Source organism: Pinus tabuliformis, chromosome 2_2 (genome assembly GCF_031772625.1).
Source record: "Pinus tabuliformis cultivar Carrire ecotype Pingquan chromosome 2_2, CPIR1, whole genome shotgun sequence".
Classification (NCBI taxonomy): Eukaryota; Viridiplantae; Streptophyta; class Pinopsida; order Pinales; family Pinaceae; genus Pinus; species Pinus tabuliformis.
In genome coordinates, this window is record NC_142300.1 from 684,694,902 (window position 1) to 684,708,647 (window position 13,746).

Here is a 13,746-nt window from a genome sequence, read left to right on the forward strand (position 1 = left end):
TTTACCACAAATCCATTTTCAAATTGAAGCCATAAATTTTTTGGTTACTTTGGAAAGCACACCAAGGGATAGGCTCTAAACTGTTGAAAGGAATGGAATTCAACAGTTAAGGTCATGATAAGAATGGTCAAGGGGCCAAGATTCCATAGACAACTTCTCACCATGCAATGGTGATGAGGCAACATCCTTGGAAGACTCTAGGCTAGTTGCTACCTTTTCAGAAGAGTGAGTTTCTTCATTTGTTTCTTTTTCTTGATTACCACTACAACCTTTAGGTCTTCCCCACTTGATTTTGGTTGACTTGCCCTTGCAGCTCCCATCAACACTGTTTCTGCTTCAAGAATGAGCAAGTTTATAGAAATGATGCATCAATTTTGTAGCCTCACTGAAAGATAACTTTACTGGTATGTTTATCATATCTCATTATTGTTCTGTTTCTTTCCCAGTTCACATGATATAGATCTGCATTGACGAGGTCTTGCTATTAGAGATATCTATTCAAGCATGATATTAGTCACAATTCATATGAGTCCATCAGGTGCAATGTCAAGGATCATATGAATTCAAAACATGTCCCTTTGTTATCAGACATTAAAGATCAAGATACCAGCATATTAGGGAGAGACCATATGCCAAAAGTGAAGTATTTTGATTATGAAAAGAAAGACAAAGGATTTAATTGCTTAAAAGAAGGTACATCACCTCCACCATTAGAAATCAGCAACTTGCTGTTGTTATAAATGACAGTTTAGGACAGAAGATATAAATGGCATATTCTTCTCATTGAAAACACTTAGAAGATTACAAATTGTCATTATTGAGTGCACGTAAATATATGTGTTATGTGTGTATATTGGACATATTTCAGCCATGAAAACCAATGGTCCAAACTCAGGAAATTATGATAGCGATAGAGCAAGGTGTTGAACATTGTATGCATGCTAAGCATAGCAGTGAAGTATTAACCCTTTAGATGTTTGAATGTGTGTTTTAAAAATGCTTACAATTCCAATTGGCTGCCCAATTGCTTAAAAGAAGGTACATCACCTCCACCATTAGAAATCAGCAACTTGCTGTTATAAATGACAGTTTAGGACAGAAGATATAAATGGCATATTCTTCTCATTGATAACACTTAGAAGATCACAAATTGTCATTATTGAGTGCATGTAAATATATGTGTTATGCGTGCATATTGGACATATTTCAGCCATGAAAACCAATGGTCCAAAGTCAGGAAATTATGATAGCAATAGAGCAAGGTGTTGAACATTGTATGCATGCTAAGCATAGCAGTGAAGTATTAACCCTTTAGATGTTTGAATTTGTGTTTTAAAAATGCTTACAATTCCAATTGGCTGCCCAATTCATAGGATTTTATACAGATCAGCAAATCTGTCTTCCAATTACAGTAAGAATTGTAGTCTTGATTCGGAATTGAATATGGACGCAAAGATGCTTGTAGCATGATGGAAAACTGTCATTGCATGTGTTAATTCTGGGAATTGACAACATTGCCTGTAGGATGTTGTGTACAACTCTGGTAGTGTATTAGTATTATTGTACTGGTGGTGTGCCTTAACTAGGTATGCATGCAATTAAGTATGTGGTATATGAGATTATGGAAACGCTGGTGTCTCTTTGGACATGTTTATGTATACGTGGGTGCATGCATTAGATGACCGGTGAACCCCATAATTGCATGATTAGAGGCGCATTGTTTGGGAAGTTAGTAATTGACAAATACTGGTTGGCAGGTACTAGTTATAGTACTACGGTCATGGATGGTATTTAGGTTAGTTACAAGCGGAAGTGAATACTGATTTTGTATGATGGCATTATTTTGTACTAACTTGAGATTGCCTGCAAGTTTTGTGATGCATTCTCCTTTTATAAATGCGAAAGTTTAAAAATGTGATGCATGCTAACTGACTCTATGAGCCTACAGGTACCAAAACTGTTGGTCTCAATAAGAAGGCCAAATCTCTCGAAAGAGTTTTAAAAGCTGAGCTAAACGGTAACAGTGGTCTCGGCAAAGACGCTGATTGTGATTACCCTGTTGGCACAGATCTAACATTTGCACATGGATAATCCTATGGATGCATGAGCTGTGATTGTGGATTTTAATTTTCTTTTATGATGTTGCCTTGAGTTTGCCTCTTGCATTGCTTGTTGCTTTTATAGTTGTCCCTTGATTTACATAATTGGGGGCCTTGGGCAAGAGGTTGGGTGGCAGGAGAGCCACAAATTTCGGAGGAAAAGGTAACATGAAACACCATGAGGCAACTTGGTATGAACACGGTAACAAGGATATGCAAAAGAAAAGGTAAGTGGAATGTGATATGACAACCAAGTAGGCTGGTTGAGTCCATAGAAATGGTGGACAACAAAATGGTAAAAGGGAGTTCTCTTAACCCTAACTTTAATTGCACATGTGTTCATATATTGTATACATGATTATGCTAATATGAAGAATGCCATTTTGACTAATAAGTCTTGTCAAGAGCCATTCTTGTGGAAGAATGATGGATGCACGCGGTACAACAGGAAAAAAGACATGCAGCTGGAGCAAGTGCTCTGGACTCCTGTTTTGTATCAGATGGAGCTCGAACAAAGTTCTGGATTCCTGTATTGATTTGAGGGTGGAGGTATATGCCTTTGGATACCCTTATTCTTGTGTATATGTGCATGTGTTGTACATGTGTAAATGTGTATATGTTGTATTGTGTCATATGTGCGTTTGTGATATGTGTACATGGCATCATGTTATGTGTATGTGGTATGGCACCACACGTATATGTATACGTGTTTGTTACTTGTTTGGGCCCATGTACTATGTATTGTTTTTGGGTGGAGGTGAGATAGTCTTTGGATTCCCAATATTTCTGTCGACAGAACACTCCTTAGTTTGTTAGTGCCCATATTCGTAAGTGGGCTTATATGATCATCATTGGGTGGAGGTATAAACCTCTGGAATCCCTTGACGATCCAGGGTGGAGGTGAGCTTTTGGATTCCCTTGTTGCTTTAGCAACCAATCCAACATGACTGTGGGGTGAGTACCTGGGCAGTTAGCCTGGAGGGTACCTGGAGCCTTGGAGCAGCATGACTGTTGAGCTGGTACCTTGACAAATAGTTTGGAGAGTGCTTAGAGCATTGGAGTAGCCACTTTGGATTGATGCTTTGGCCGTGGAGGACATGCTATCGTCGTGGTGGTTGCCAGGACAGGGTAGGCAATCGACCCCATGTGTGAAAGCCATCAAATCAAGATAAGTACCAATGCTTTATTAATCTTTTGAATTTTTAAATTATGAGCATGATATATGGTAGCATGGATTTTTGAGCTAATCTGATGATATGTTTTAGTTATGATGATTTGATTTATGCACTAACATGGTTGCTGTAGGAATTATGAAAATTTTTGAGTTCACTGCAACCATAGATTGCTAATGAGGTATAATTTACATTCGCTACATTTTTCTTTATGATGAGTCTCATGGGATCTATGTGTCTATGGATGCAAGAATAGACATGAGATTGCTCACTTCAGATGAACAAAGCTGGCCACAAGATGGAACAACAATAGTGTGCAAAAGCCAAAGATTTCAGGGACAAGGCCATTGTGGGACACCAACACCAATGGTGCCAACTGATTTCCATAAGCATGCAATGATCGGTTGATAGTATTGAGGTAGGGATATGCCTTGGCTTTGAGATCCCTCGGATGTGAGGAAGCACAAAAGGAGGGGTGGCCGAATTGTTTGAGGAACTGGGAAGTAGAGAAGGGAAGGCTGAAAAATAAATTCGTTTTTGGTCATTAGCATCGCTGGTTGGAATCATAAGAACATTGGGAGTGTGCCCAGAAACAATGAGCCAGGAACTGTTCATTAAAGGAACAAGGAGCACAGGGTAACAATGCCAAACATTGGAGGTAGGTAGTACTCCAGAGAAAGAGAACAATTCGGGTTGGACTAAATATATCGAGCACACAAAGACTGCAAAAAGGAGCCATGGGTAGATGGCTAAATTTATAAAGTGATATTTACTAAGTGGTTGGGTAAGCCACTGTGTATGGAAGAGATGTTGTAAAAGTTGAAATGAGTTGAGCATATAAAGCTCTCTATCAACTATGTTCAATTGTTCAAGCTTTCACTTTTATATTGTATATGGCCATTGGAGACTGAGGAAGGTGTTCCCCTAAGGGGGAGGGGTTTGAGACAACCCCAACTACCCTTTTTCTGTTTTAATTTAGATTAAATAAATTAATTTTGGGTCGAGTGAAAGGGACAACTGATTCCATGTTATGCAACCAACTCACAAAATAGAAGAAAAGATAGATCAATGACTTAAAAATTAGGATGTTCGAGGGGGCATCCTCCTTTACATTACATAAATGAACAATTCTTGGATGATACAAACGATAAGACCTCCTTGCTATATATAGGATTCTAGGGGGTCACAATATAATCAGAGCCTACATAACAATAATAATACAATGGCACAACAATAACAATAGTGGGCTTCTATGCGGCACAACAATAACATGGGGGATACATGGACACAACAATAACAATAGGGGGCTACATTAACAATAACAATAAAGGGAATACGCTAGTATTATAGGGAACTAACATGTCCCTTTCCTTCAAAAAAGTGTTCTCCTCAACGCTTGAGTAGTTTTGGATGCTTCTGTATAAAATTCTCATGCTCCCATTTGGAATCTTCAACAGGTAAGTTCTTCCACTTAATGAGATACTCTGAAATGAATCGATTTCACAGCTGTCGAGTTCTTGTTTCCGTCACTGCTTTAGGCTTAAATATGATTTCTCCTTCTTCATCAAGTTCTGGCAACACTGTTTGAACTGAGAGCTCGTCATCGATAACCTTCTTTAAGCATGAAACATGGAAAACTGGGTGTACTCAGGAAGATGTAGATAACTCCAATTTGTATGCCATAGTACCAATCTTTTGCAACACCTTGTAAGGACCATAGTACTTGGGTGATAATTTATTATACTTCTTAGCTTGCTTGAGGGACATTTGTTTATATGGTTGTAGCCGTAAAAATACCCAGTCGCCTACATCAAAACTTCTTTCACTGCGATGCTGATCTGCCTGTTGTTTCATTCGATTCTATGCCAGAGTGAGGTTATCCTTTAAGAGTTGGAGAACTTGTTGTTGATGCTCGATGTGATCTTCCACTGCTTGAAACTTAGAATTTTCTCTTAAAGTTGATGTGATGGATGGTGGATGATATCCATAAAGTGACATAAATGGGGTCATGTTTGCTGCAGTATGGAAGGAAGTGTCATACCACCATTCAACTAGAGGTAACCACTTGAGCCATTGTGTTTGTTTATCAGATACAAAGCAATGAAGATATCCTTCCAAACATTTGTTCACTATCTCAGTTTGCTCGTCAGATTAAGGACGATAAGATGAGCCATGAGCTAGTTGAGTACCAAGACAAGAAAATAATTCTGCCAAAAAATTTCCAGTGAAAATGGGATCTCGGTCACTTACAATAATTTTTGGGTTTCCATGTAGCTTTTTAATTGTTTCCATAAATGCAGTAGCAACTATACTGGCTTTAAAAGGATGAGATAATGCACAAAAGTGTGCATACTTGGTAAGTCTATCAACTACCACCATGATGACACTCTTTCCTCCAGACTTTGGTAAACCTGTGATAAAATCCATTAAGATCTCCTCCCAATGTTGACTTGGAATGGCTAAAGGTTGAAACTTGAAACAGACTTAGACTCTTAATTTTCCCAACTTTGTTTTGTTGGCAAACCAAACATTCTGCCACAAACTTTTGAACATCAGATTTAAGGCCATTCAAAAAAAAATCCTTCTTGACCTTGTGGTAAGTTTTCAAAAATCCTGAGTGCCCTCCTAAGGGGTGTTGAAGAAACAAGAGAAGTTATGTCTAATAGGATTCTTCTAAACTTGATAACAATTTGTGAAGCACTTTTACAATTTATCTTAGCTTGATCTTCTTCTTATTATTAGTGTGTGTGTTTACTTCATCAAACTGCTACCAAAACATAAGAAACAAGAACACAAGATATTGGTTCTCTGCCAAGGCCAAAACCTCTCTCTCTTAGAGAGGAAAACCCTTTCGTAAATTTCTCTTATTGAAGCTTCTTATTGATCAATGCCAAACCCTAGACCCTTGACTAGAATATCCTCCAAGCACAAGTCAAGTCCTTCCTCCTTCCTGCACTTTGTTCCCCGACACTTAGTCCTCCTTCTAGCACTTGTTCTCCTTCTTCCGACACTTTGCTCTTCTTACAATTGTTGGTAGTCCTTGTTGTACTTTCCTTAGAAGAGACACTTATCCTTGGTCTCTAGTGAAGCCCTTCACTAATAATGATTTCCTCTTTCTTCTTGACCAACTGAGCTCCTTTTTCAATGTGTGGGTATAGACTTGATATAACAGTTCTGCAGCCCTAAATTCTCACATGTGTGGGAGGTTTAGTAGTGTATTTGGTTCCTTTCTCCTTCGTATGAGAGAGTCTCTTCTTCGCTCTAGTGGGAGGCCTTGTAGGCCTAAGTTTCAAGCCCAAACCAAGATGAATATATGACTGTGATTTTGTTGCTGATATAACTGCAGACTGCCCTCCTTTTCCTCGCACGTGTGACTGTACTTTGCCCTAGAAACAGTCCCAAAACTTCGCTTTTCTTCCTTCTTTCTTCACTGCACTTGGAGACCCCTTAAACTTCGTCCTTCTTCACTTTTCCTTGACTTCTCTTGCTCGCTGATTTCAGAGGTGAGTATTGGTCATTATGAGGGAGTGGACAACCTCTATATATAGAGGACTGTCCCTCCTTTAGGCCGACTTGTTGACTGTAGGCCGACTTGGTGTTTCTTCATCATTTTTGCTGCTAGGAGGATGTTGTTGCATGGAGAGGACTTGACTTTGCTTGGAGATATTTCCTTTGACTCTTATACAAGTTTATACATAGTGTAACATGCCCTTAAGGGTCTTCAATAAATACATTGACTCTTTGACTTCCTAGAAGCACTTAAATATGTGCTTGACCTACTTCAATGAGCAAGAAACTCATTGATAAATATAACAAAAATAATATTTCTTTTCTTGAATAAATACAAATATCAAAAGTACATTTATGAAGACCTAACCTAGTTACACTTTCTTCAACAAGGGGGAGATGTACAATTCCAAAAGAACCTTTTTCTTGAGTTGGGAATTCTTACAAAAATATAAGTGATCTTTGTACCATAATGAATCATTTTTCCAGCGAAATGTATCAGATGTACTGGGATTTTGCTGCACCTTTTGAATGAGTGTCCACTCCTCTTTGTCGTTCTTCTATTCATCCCTTACTTCGGTGATCCAATCAGGTTCGATAATAGAAATGGCACAAAGCAATGCTTCCACATCCTCATCCTTTCTTGAGAGTGCATCTGCAACAACATTTTGCTTTCCTTTTTTGTAGATGATTTCAAAGTCATAACCCAACATCTTCGTGACCCTTTTTTGCTGCTGTTTTGAAGATAATCTTTGTTCCAAAAAATATTTAAGACTATCATGATTTGTTTTTACTTTGAAGTGTCTTCCTTTTAGGTAAAGTCTCCATTGCTTTAGTGCATGCAATATTGCCAACATGTCCTTCTCATAAATAGGTTTGTGTAAATACTTTCTTTTGATTGGACGATTTTCAAAAGAAATGGGTCTTCCTTTTTGCATTAAAACAACATCAATTCCATTTCCTAATGCATCACATTCCAAAATAAAGGTTTTTGTGACCTCTGGTGTAGCTAAGACGGTGCTTGGCACATTGCCTCTTTAAGATGTTCAAAGGCCTTGGTTGTTTCTGGAGTCCAAGAAAATGCATCTTTCTTCAACAATGTTAGAGATGTTGCTATTCTCCCATAATTCTTAACAAACTTGCGATAATACCTTGTCAACCTGAGAAATACTTGGAGATGCTTTATGGTTGTGGGGATTTTCAATTCTTTAATGACTTTAATTTTGTTAGGGTCTACCTTAACACCCTCATGAGATATAATATGACCCAAATATTCCACCTCCTGTACTCCTCCAATAATTTGAGCACCTTGTCAACATGTTGAACATGATCCTTCCAAGACTTGTTGTAGATTAGTATATCATCAAAAAATATTAACACGCTTTTTCTAAGGAAGGGTTTGAAAATGGAATTCATCAAACCTTGAAATGTAAAAGGTGCATTAGTAAGGCTAAAAGGCATGACCAAAAATTCATAATGACCCTCATGAGTTTTGAATGTTGTTTTCAAAATGTCTTCAATCTTCATTCTAATTTGATGATAACCTGAACGAAGATCCAACCTGGTGAAGTAAATTGCTCCGTGTAATTCATTCGACAATTCATCAATGACAGGAATGGGAAATTTATCTTTAATAGTGAGCTTGTTGAGCTCCCTATAATTCAGACACATACGCCATGATCCATTCTTGTGCACCAATACTATTGGAGTAGAGAAAGAACTTTGACTAGGTTGAATTATACTAGCCTCTTGCATTTCTGCAACCATACATTCAATTTCACTCTTTTGGGCAAGGGATATCTGTAAGGTTTGATGTTTGGAGGAACACTTCCTGGAATCAAATTAATAGTATGATCATGATCACGAATAGGTGGGATGCCTTTGGGAGTCTCACATACCTTGGAATGATTGTCCAAGACTATTTGGAGATTTGGAAAAATAGATGATTTCAATGTTTGAACCTCTAGTGAGCATAATTGTGCAATTACGCTTCGTTGTGTTTTTTCCAGAAGCTTTGTCATGGTGTTAGAGTTGATTATCTTTCCTAGTTTCACTGTGATACCCCTTAATTTAGCTTCTTTTCTCTCCCAAAAAAATTCCAAGAAAAGTTCTTAAAAATTAAAAGCTATCGTCCCCAAAGATTGTAACCATTGGATTCCTAGTACAACATCAACACCACCCATTGGAATGGAAAGCATTGGACTATTCAATACATATTCCCCCATGGTTAGTTTGATATTATGGCACTTTGTTAAATTTGGCAACTAGGGCCAAACTTCACCTTGGACAACTCATATGAAGCAGTGGATATTTCTGTTGGATTCCTCTCTCCGAGAGGTGTAGGATTGATCTAAAGATCATCTCATTTTGACATGTACAAATGGAATTATGAATTTATTTTGTTTATGGACAAATTGTCAAGGTCGGCCAACAAACTAATGTAGGCTCAGAAGCCCAACAATGATGTCTATTCATCCTCAATGTTTGCATATAAATACAAGGTACCTCCTCCTCATTTAGACACTTCACTCACTCACATATCTCTCTCTCCTTCATTGATTGGGTATGGATTTCTGAGGCAACTCTCCACATGTGCAAAGAAGGGCAGTGCTGTTCCTATGTTGACCAATGTTGACCGAAGTTGCAGGAAGGGTTTTTGACCAGCGTTGACTTGTTTGATTGCGGTTTTGTGAGGGTTATCTCTGTTTGGGCAAGCTGCATTTTTGGGCACAAAAAACGAGGCAGACCGTACTATTTGACCAACGTTGATTGCAGAAGAGTTTGAATGCAGCGTTGACCAAGTTTGACTAGATATTTTTGAACTGTTTTTGGGCTGATTTAATTTGCTGTTGGAGGTTGATTTGACCAAGTTTGACTGAATTGTTTTGGAGGTCAAATTCTGCCCTGTTGACCAACGTTGACTTTCTGGTTAGGGTTTCCTGTAGTCATTGTTTGTTGTGACAAATTTCACTGTGATTGGGCAAGTGAATGTTGCATATTGTACTCTCTCTCTCTGTTGAACTTTTGAAGAATAATAAGAAGAATTGATCAAAGGGTTTCCCCACATTGGGATTTGTCCCTGGCTGGCACCATATCTTTTGTCCTCTTGTCTTGGTTTGCCTTCTTATGTTATTGTTTATGTTCTATTTGCATTTTACTATCATATTGATGTGATTGCTAAGCTAATAAGAAAATTGAAGTAAAATCGCTCTTAAGCATAGAACATACCATTGTTATCTAAAAATAACATGGTATCAGAGTTGAGGTGAAGACAAAGTCCAAGCAAGAGTGAAAAGAGCAATCACTAAGAATAGCAATCACTGAGATCCTTTGGTCAAGGACACAATTCAATGGCCTCCACATCCTACTTCAAGTCTGATGACAAGCTTCATGACAAGTCTGATTATCATGCATGGAAGATGTCTCTCGATTTGATTTGAGAAGAGCAAGATGTTATGGACTATGTGCAGGGAAAGATTTCGGAACCTCCTTCTAATGCATTGGCTGCTGCTAAGACAAAGTACAAGAAGGGTGAAGTCAAAGCAAAGAAGATCATTAGGGATTCTATTCATAAGCATTTAGTTGCTTACATCTCCGATTTGAACACATCAAAGGAGATATATGGTAGGTTTTTTGGCATGTTCAAATCTAGCAATGTAAACCAGGTTCTCTTTCTCAAAAAACAAGCTGAAGGATATAAAGAACGGAAGAGGTGAAGACATTCAATCCTACTTCATGAGAATTACTGAGATAAAAAATGATCTTCTTTCGATTGGAGAAGTTATTGTTGATAGGGAGCTTACTCTCATTGCCCTTGGAGGACTCCCTTGTGAATGGCACGTGTTCAACACCACTATTCTTAACAACGACAGGATTCCAGGTTTTGAAGAATTGCTGACTAGATGTTCTCAAGAAGAAACAAGGATGATGGAACTAGATATGCCTTCAAATAGGAATGATCCTACTGCATTCTTCGCTCATGCTAAAAAGAAGAACAATGCAGGTTCAAAGAAACAATGTCAAGGAAGGCCGGGTTTCAAAAAGGGAAGGAAGGGAAGATGCTTCATTTGCAACAAGTTTGGCCCCTATGCTAGGGAGTGTCCTAATAGAAGGGATACACCTCATGATGATGACAACCACCACAACAATTTCAGGGGCACCTCATATTCCTAAAGGCGTACCTCATGTTGGATGTTATTCTTCAAAGTCCCTATGAAGACATCAATCTTATGCTCCTTTGGAATATCAGTTGCCCTGATATTCAATTTTTGGAAATCCTCATTGTGCTCCGCCATTGAACTCTTTTGTTTGAGATTTATCAATTGGCTGAAGAAGGTGTTGCTCTTTGTATCCTCACAATGTGCTATCATTTCCTTCGTAAAAATTGACCAAGTGACAAGTGGTTTACGAGAACAAATCCATCGATACCATACAAACTGATTGGGTTTTAAATATAAAGATGCAATGCACACCTTTTGTGTGTGTTGCACATCATGGAGATCAAAATATTGCTCCATATGTAGCATTCATGTTACTGGATCTTTGCCATCAAACTTCCTCATATCGATATTTGGAATGTGATGTGTCTTAAACCCAACATTGAAGTCTCTAAAATCATAATTCATATTCCTTTTGTTCTCCTCATGAGTTTCATGGAATACCTTTTCGCCATTAGGAAGCATTTCTTATAGTAACTTTGTCAATCATTCCTTCAAACCTTCCATCTTAACATTCATGCCATCCTTCAATTCTTCCATGTATGCTTTTAAACCATTCTTTAAAGCTTCAATTTCATTTTTGGTTACTCTTTGCGAGAGCGAAATTTGTTGCATTTGGTCTCATAATTTTGATATATCATGTTGCATTTCTTCCTCTTCTTCATGTGTCATAGTAGAACTTTTTGGTTGTTTACTAGGCGTGTCCACTTTTTTTGCTTCGAGGCATTTTGGAATCAAACAATGATATCTATAATTCACTATGCCCTTTGAATCACTTCAAACTGATTTTTCAAACATAAGTTATGCAAAATTTAAAAAAACACACACACCTTTTTCTTGCTTTTTAGGAGCTCGATATTGAAGCTGTTGTATCTCTGTAATTTCAGATCGCCAAGGTTTGAAATTTCGTCTTATGGTAGCTCTCAGAGTCTTCTTTCCAACTCCACAAGTTATACTGAGATTGGATTCTTCAAGAAAGAGTTATGCCTAATCTCCCATGATGACCTGATTATACACTGGTTGAGTAGAGCTAACTTGTACAGAGTGCCACGTGTCACTGTTTCGACCTTCGGCCCTGAAAATAACACACGAAAAAATACAGTCCGTTCATTTTCAATTATTTTTTACGAAATTCAAATTCGATGCTTTGGAGAGAAAGTTATGGCGATTTTCCCTAGGTCACCTGTTTGAGATGGAATTCTAGAGCCTACAAATTCCCTAACTTCCTTGGATCATATCTCCGAAAATATAATGAACCAAGATCTGAAATTTGTATAAGAAGTTTACCAATAGTTCAATTCCACATGGTTGCAATTTCAGCTTCTGAAGCCAAATGTTATGCAACCAACTCACAAAATAGAAGAAAAGATAGATCAATGACTTAAAAATTAGCCTCTTCGAGGGGGCAATCTCCTTTATGTTGAAGAATATAGGGCAATTCGATATAGTAGGATTCTTTTAGACTTGGTAACAATTTGTGATGCACTTTTAGAATTTTCTTGTTAGCTTGATCTTCTTCTTATTATTAGTGTATATTCTTTAACTTCATCAAACTGCTACCAAAAACATAAGAAATAAGAACACAAGATGTTGGCTCTCTTCCAGGTCAAAACCTCTCTTTCTTAGAGAGGAAAACCCTTTCGTAAAATTCTCTTATTGAAGCTTCTATTGAACAATGCCAAACCCTAGACCATTGATAAGAATATCCTCCAAGCACAAGTCAAATCCTTCTTTCTTCTTGCACTTTTGTTTTCCGACACTTCGTCTCCCTTCTTCCAACACTTCGTTCTTTTTTCGACAACTGATGATAGTCCTTGTTATGTTAGCTCTTAGAAGAGATACTTTATCTTTGATCCTTAGTGAGGTCCTTCACTAATGATGATACCTTCCTTCTCTTCACCAACCAAGCTCCTTCTTGATGCGAGGAGGCAGACTTGATGTGACAATATTGCAGTCCTAGTTTCTCACACGTGTGAGTGGTCTCCTTGTGTATTTGACTTTTTTCTCCTTCGCTTGAGAGAGCCTCTTCTTTGCTTGAGTAGGAGGCCTTATAGGCCTAAGTTTCTAGCCCAAACAATGAGAGATGAGCAATTGTGATGTTGCTGCTGTAGTGACTGCATACAACCCTCCTTTCCTCGCACGTGTGACTGCAATTCACCCTAAAAACAATCCTTTAAACTTTGGTTATGTCTCCTCCTCCTTTGTTGCACTAGAGGCTCCTTATACTTGTCTTTCTTCACCCTTTACTTGACTTCTCTTGCTTGCTGATTTCAGAGGTATGATTGCTTGTCATTGGAGGAGTGGACAACCTCTATATATAGAGGTCTGTCCCTCCTTTAGGCCGACTTGAGGCCGACTAGGAGACTGTAGGCTGACTTGACTTTTCTTCTTCGGAATTGCTTCTTTTGGTGATGTCGTTGCATGGAGGACTTGTGACTTTGCTTGGAGGTATTCTTTTATACAAATATATACATGGTGTAACATGCCCTTAAAGGGTCTTCAACATTTTTTTTTGACTCTTTGACTTAGCTATAGCACTTTTACATGTGCTAGACCTATTTCAATGAGCAAGAAACTCATTGATAAATATCACAAAAATAATATTTATTTTCTTTTATAAATACAAATATCAAAATTACATTTATGAAGACGAAGCCTAGTTACACTTTCTTCAACACTTTACATTACATAAATGAACAATTCTTGCATGATACGAATGCTAAGACCTCCTTGGTATATATAGGAGTCTAA